At 30.1% G+C, this 7,114-nt stretch overlaps 1 pseudogene; it reads left to right on the top strand.

Annotated features, from left to right (window-relative positions):
* The first annotated feature begins 2,209 nt into the window (after positions 1-2,209).
* On the top strand, positions 2,210-3,577 carry LOC111616418 (annotated as a pseudogene).
* The last annotated feature ends 3,537 nt before the right edge of the window (positions 3,578-7,114 follow it).

Consider the following 7,114-nt stretch of genomic DNA (forward strand, 5'->3'; position numbering starts at 1 on the left):
AAAGACATTTAAAAACAACATTACTGAGAACAGTTTACTTATTAGCAGCCTTTGCTGCCAAGACACAGCATTATTAACCCATAATTCCTGAGATAATAATTGGTTAACAAGAAAAATTGTTGAAATTTTTTTTATTTACTGTAAATTGCTTGTTAAACTTTTATCTCTAATAAATGGGGAAATTAGAAGATCAATTAAATCAACTCTGTTTACCAGAATGATATAATATTACAAGATCATTAGTTATTCCATATATTAAAGATATAAGAAAGCAGATTTAATAAGGAAAATAATTAGAGCTTACAAGAAAACAAGGAAATTGCAGAGATATCTCCATTTGGGGATGATGATATAGCAGAACCTAAGAAAACGAGAGTAAAGAAAGTAAAGTGTAAAATATATGAAAAATACATCAAAGAAAGTCAAATGCAACTTCACATGGTAAGATATAACCTGGACCAGATTTTGTTTTAATAGAAGTTGCTTTTAAAAGACATTTACTGACATATCAGAATAACAACCAATTACAAGAAAATCTCGATACAGAAGGCTATACGAATTCTATAAAAGAAAGGGCTGTCAATATAATTAGAAACATATTGAATCTTCATAAGAATATTAAAATGAACACAGAATTGGAGTGCAAATTTAAGCATCTGGAGGCTGAAATGATTCATAAATTTCAATTACTGAATGTTATATTACATGGTCAAGAAAACTTGGAAGATTATTGGAATAATCAAAAGGATTTCTTAATAGATAATGTGATGAATTTGAATACAAGGGCTCTGGGTGGATGTTAAAATGGATAAACTATTTGAGAATTATTAAAAACAAATACAGATCATTAAAGGGAAATTCTGAAATAAGTTATATATTAGTTGACTTGTCATTTCCAAGGGGCTTAATCCAACATAATTTATGATTTACAAATTTAATGATCTCCCATTAGCAACTGAGAATTTGTTATGTCATTTCTATGATAAAAAGGACTATATTATCCATTACATAAAATTATATAAAAATTTAGGAATGAAAATAACTAAAATCCACAGAGGTATAAAATGTACTGTCTGATTTTATAGCACCATATATTAAGTTTAATACTGAGCAAAGACAAAAAGCAAAATGTAACTTTGGAAAAGACTTTTGGAAATTAATGTCAAATTCATTATTTGGAAAATCAATGCAATCAGTGAGAAAGCAACAAAATATTAAGTTGTTTAGTGATGAAGATAAGTTTAGAAAGCTATTAATAAACCAAATTTCAAATCAAGAACAATACTCAGTGAACATTTAGTACCTGTGTATAACTATAAAAGAAAGGTATTGCTTAATTAATAAACCAATCTAAGTTGGCCAAGCCATATTGGATTTATCTAAGTTATAGAGGTATGATGTCCATTATAACATCAAAGAGGAATTTGGTGATAAATTATTTGTAACTATTGGTCTATGAGCTTAGAGATAGACTCTCATACGAGTTTATGAGAAAGAATATACATCTACTCGATACATCTGATTATCCAAAAGATCATAAAAACAGAATTGTAAATGCCTAAGAACCTATTGTGCTTTCTTTCCTTCACAGTGATAAAAGTAAGAAAGTAATAAAATTTTTTTATAATCGACATAAATACTTATAAATAAACGAATCGAGTAAATTATGTTCTAATATAATTTAGCCAGTCTAAACGTAGCGAGACAATAATAAAATTTTTTTATAAACGACATAAATACTTATAAATAAACGAATCGAGTAAATTATGTTCTAATATAATTTAGCCAGTCTAAACGTAGCGAGACAAATAAATGCTCTATTAATACTTTAAGGCAACTTTTGTTTCCTGGATATGTTCAAACTTTCTCTATTATGAAATATTTCTTCGCTACGCGTATCGGATGTCAATATGATCGATGACTTAATACATACCGATCGAAAAAGTTTAACCGGGAAAAGCTCGTCAAAAAACGTGTTCAATAATCTCGCGAAGAAATATTGATGCATAAATTTGTTTAAAATTATATGTATTTTTCGCCAGCTTTTCCTAGTTTAACGTTTTTGGATCGATTACGGTATATGTTAATTTAAATCATTAATTATATTGAAATCCAATAAGCGTGGATAAGGAATATTTCGTAATAATAGGCTATATATTATTTTATATATATATACGTATATATAGTTCTCTATTAGAGAAATTTACTATTANTTTTTAATCAAAGGATTCTGTGTGCAGTACTGTTTAGCAAATTTTACAAACTAAAAAAGCAACAAATAATTCTGCTCAAAACTATATACAAGAAATAAATATATATTCATAGCCTTCCACAATTTGAAGTGAGTGTAGCTCTACTTACATTTATTTTATTTTTTTTCCTAGAGTGAGAGCTTAGACTTTTGAACAATTTTTGTTAAGGAATGTGAAAAACGAGGATTATTTCAATGAAGGAGATGTACAGTACATAGATGCATTTATCTGCAGTTGTCCAATAGTACCGAATTGGTAGAGAAGTGTGAGAAATTGCTGACAGCATTTCTCATTGCATAATTATACGAATGGATAGCATGGAGAATGATCTGATAAAAATAGTGATGAGCAAAGCTGATGGAATTTCTATTCTCCAAGACAAACATAAGGTTGTGCCATTAGAGCCAGTGTCACTTGAAAAGCCACATATTCCAATATTTTCAGAATTGATACTTAAGTCAAATTTCAACTGCAAAACAAACATGAACGCAAAACTTGCTGCTGATGCCTGTGTTGATGTTAGAGGGAATCCAATTGGCTATCAACACACATTATATACTACAAATCCAGGGGTAGTCAGTGACTCATCAAGCTCTGCTGATCTGCTAGTTGATGGTGATTCTGACTAACAAGCCTCGAGTGTTAAGAGGAGAAAGACATGTCAAAAAGCAGCAGACTTTGAACTTATAGAGCATGTATCTAACTCCCAGTTCATCAATAACGTGAAATGTCAAGTGGAATTCTTCATATTAATTGGGAATCAAGATAAAAAACTGGCCAAACACTTGACTCATTTATTTTGAAGGTTTGTAAGGAGGAGAAGATAAAATCTCTAAAGCTGTTTAGTAGATCTTGAAATAAGATTTACAGGCTTGCTCATACAGGCATAATTAAAAAGATGTTGGTTGGCTACAACAGCATTTGCATTAGCACCTCTATGTCAGCTTGGTTGCACACATGAGCATATGTAAAAGCAATTATCTTCAATGACTAAGACTGTAAAAGACTTGAATGAAGCAAATTACAGTGTTCAAGTAATGAAATCCTCAACTACATTGAAGCTATTGGAAAAATAATGAATGAATCATTGCTCTGCAACATCTTGGTGAAAGCAAAATATCAAGTTGCTGAAAAAGCCTACAAAATAGTTCATTTGCCCATAACAATAATCATCCCACTCTATATTGTAAAGTATTTCTCACAGACCTATCATGTTACTTGTAAGAAATCTTCAGATGCCAATTCTATGGACATATTTAAACAAGGAACTGAGTAAACAATCGGTGTGAACATTGTTTGGTAGTACAAATAATGTTAAAAGACTATGTTGATGTCTTCCTTCCTTGAACTTACAACTGTTCATTGTCTTGAAGTTAATGTAGCCTGGTTTTTGTACCCCTTGAAACTCATATCTTTTTTTCACCGTTAATAAGGACAATAAAAAATAAATTGATGTGTTCTATTGACATGAATAATTTGTTGCGTATGGTATTACCAGCACCTATCCATACCATAAACGATCTATTGTTGCATTTTAGGCTCATCACATCAGGAGATTTAAGTTTATGATGTTTTAAGTGTTTGAGATGCATTTTAAAGGGTATTTTGTTTTCTTTTAACTTCCAGAAATGCAAGGTTGTTTTCTAATGCAAATAATGCATTTTTTAAAAATATAATACATTGCATTTATATAGTTTTATCCTGTTTTTTAAATCCCCAATGCCAAGTGCCCTATTAAGTTTGAAAACAATAAACCTTCAGTTTCTAGAACAGTGTTCAATACACCAAAGGTGCTAGACCCAAAGGCAAAGGATTGTTTTTGAAGTGATTTGACATGATATTTGATGATTTCTGTTGATTTTTTTTATTCCCCACAAGATTTATCCTAGAAATTCTTAGGATGATTTGAAAATATATTTTTTTTGACAATTTTCAAACTAGTACTTTGTATAAAGTATGCATTTTAATTTTTATTAGTTCCCACAAGGTTTATTCTAGAAATTCTTGGGTAATTGAAAATGGTTGTGGTATACCAGATTTTACTGATTGGGAAATGAATTTTGCTGTATTTTTTTTTATGATTTTACTTTCCCAGTTGTTATGTATACATAAGGGAAAGTGTGGAAATTGTGTCAAATATGACCTTCTAACATTTTTGCAAATCTCTACATTTTGAGACCTCCTGAATCCAAAAAAAATCAAAAAACAGCACTTGTTTATGACTTGTGACTTGTATGAGGGGCACTAATGCTATTAAATTTTAATGGTGAAAGATCGAGAAGGAGGTCACATATCTCAAGAGGAGTATGACTTAATGAAGATTTCATTCATTATTAACATTCACTCTCTTTTATAAAACTTACCCCCTACCCTCAAAATTTATTTTTAATTAATTAATTACTATAAAATGGCAAAAAGCTAAAAGGTTTTTATAACAAAATCTGATAACAGATGGTGCCCTACACAATTTTATTTTTTGTTTAATAATATAAAATTTTTTTAATAAAAACTCATAAGAGTCGAGAAAATTATACCAAAAAAAATCTAGCAATGAGAATTGCATAAGTACCTGTATACCAAATTTTGATGGGTTTAACTGATTTTATTGCATTCCCACAAGATCTGTCCTAGAAATTCTTGGGTGTTTTTGTGTTGGGAAACACTGTTTTTGAGCATTTTTACTGTATAAAACCAGTTTTTATATAGTTTTTTCTTTATTTTTAAGTTCTGAGTCTTGTAGTCTTGTAATGCTATACAATATAATAATATTTAAAAAAATATTTTTTTCTCAAAGTACAGTACAGTGATTGGGAAATGATTTTTTTCTTACTTATGATGTGATTTTTGAGGTAAGTAATCCAGATTTTGATGGTTTTTAGTGATTTTTCTTTGACCCACAAGATACCAGCTATAAATAACATTTTATATACTATTACTGCATTGCAATTATTTCATTTTTTCTATTGCATGCACTTTATAATTACATCTACAACGAACTGCTAAGGTGTGTCCATATATATCAAAAAAATAGATCATTTCTTATACTTCCCTCTCACAAAGCATCATTATAATCAGCACAACTATCCTATATTAATAAAACTAGCAGGTAAACCCAGTGTTGCCTGGGCAAAAAATAAGAACAAACATTAAGATTAGCTAATTTTGTACTTCTAACCCTTCTATTGTATTATATTATAGAATTTGGTTTATATAACTGTAAAGGTTATCTTACATAGCCGATCTTACCTGTTTTCACCGGCTGCAAGAATTAGGTCGTTCCTCTTCCGAGGCTAATTAGAGAAGTTTTAGATGGGTCTAAAAATATGTTCAATTTCCCACAGAAATGCAAAAAACTACATCTAAAATAGAACAGTAGAAGCCAAGTTCTTCAGCGTAATTCTTAACCTCTCTCTCTCAAATTTCTTCTTAGTATACATTCTCATGACATACCCCAACTGTGTATCAAATTTCAACTTTCAACTCCTAACTGTTTGGGCTCTGTGCTTATTATTATTATTATTAACCCATCTCAATTATTTATAAAAGATATATACAATTAATTAAAAATACAATCCATTTCATATTTCTACTGGTATATTTTTTTACACCATTTATACTACACATACAAGTTCTAGTAGTCTCAACCAATTCTCTTGTTATCCAGTCATTCTGACTATTTATGCTGCTAACTAGCAATCTGTCAACATGTTCAGTAGCTCTTGTAAGCAAGATATACTCTTGTCAACCTGCAATACACCAGATATTATATTTCATAGCCAAAGGGGAAAGTAGTCTGGCACAAAAAGGGGGTGTGGCTGCCATGATTACAGCAGTGGCTTTCTAGTCTCTTTCAATAGTTACCTAATTATTTCAACTTTTTTGATTTCTAAGATTTGGATACAGATGTGTGTGGTGCAGAAAGAGGGAAAGCAATACATTAGGGATAATCTTTTTTCTCTATGGAAAAGTTAAATTGTATTCTTGCTTTCCAATCAAAGCACAATACATACTAGTTGTTGGAGTATGCTGAATGGCTTTGCTGCTACTAATCAGACATTATTGATTTTGGAATGCACAGTCAGACTTCTTGATAAAGTGTGATAAATTTCATACTTTGTCTCAACATCAAGAGGACCTAAAAAAGATGCTAATTCTTCCAACTCTATTAATCTGGCTCTACACTTAATCAGATTGAGTTTTGTGCAGAAATGCATATGCATGCTTGAAGTTGGCTGGCACAATAGTCACATGGCATTTTCCTTTAGCTGCAAAGGTATCAGGTACAAATATGTTCTTTTTAAATCTAAGATTTTGAAGTTCTTTTGTTAAATCATCACAGTATGACAGCTGTAAAAATAAAAATTTAAAGTAGTAATATCATCAGTGAATCCTGTACACAATGACAAACAGAAAGCCAAGTATGTCTTCATAAATCTCTTGGTCTTTTCAAATAATAGAATGAGCCTCTCAAAATTGAGAAGTGAGCAACTTGATTGGCCTGTTCATTGAGTGGAATCCTACTTGGTCAGGGGTCCAACAAGTAACATTCAATAATTGTAAGTTTAAATTACAAAAATAATTTTTGTAAAAATTAAGTTTAATTTCTTTTTTATAAAGAAATTGTAACAGACAAATTTTTGGATTGGACTAGAACAGGAGTGGGCAAGCAAGAGTGGGAGCTGAAATGTAGGTTTTATAAAATGCATGGGAGCTGCAGTTCTGTACTGTGATTTTATTATATAATATAAATATAATATAAAACAAATATTGAATTTTTTTAATAAACATATTTTCACAAAATTGTGGAAATAAAACTGTAAAAATAATAATAAAAAGCAGAAATTAACACTTTCAGCAAGAGC

This window comes from Centruroides sculpturatus, unplaced genomic scaffold (assembly GCF_000671375.1).
Source record: "Centruroides sculpturatus isolate CEXI.00-Female unplaced genomic scaffold, Cexi_2.0 scaffold3117, whole genome shotgun sequence".
Classification (NCBI taxonomy): domain Eukaryota; kingdom Metazoa; phylum Arthropoda; class Arachnida; order Scorpiones; family Buthidae; genus Centruroides; species Centruroides sculpturatus.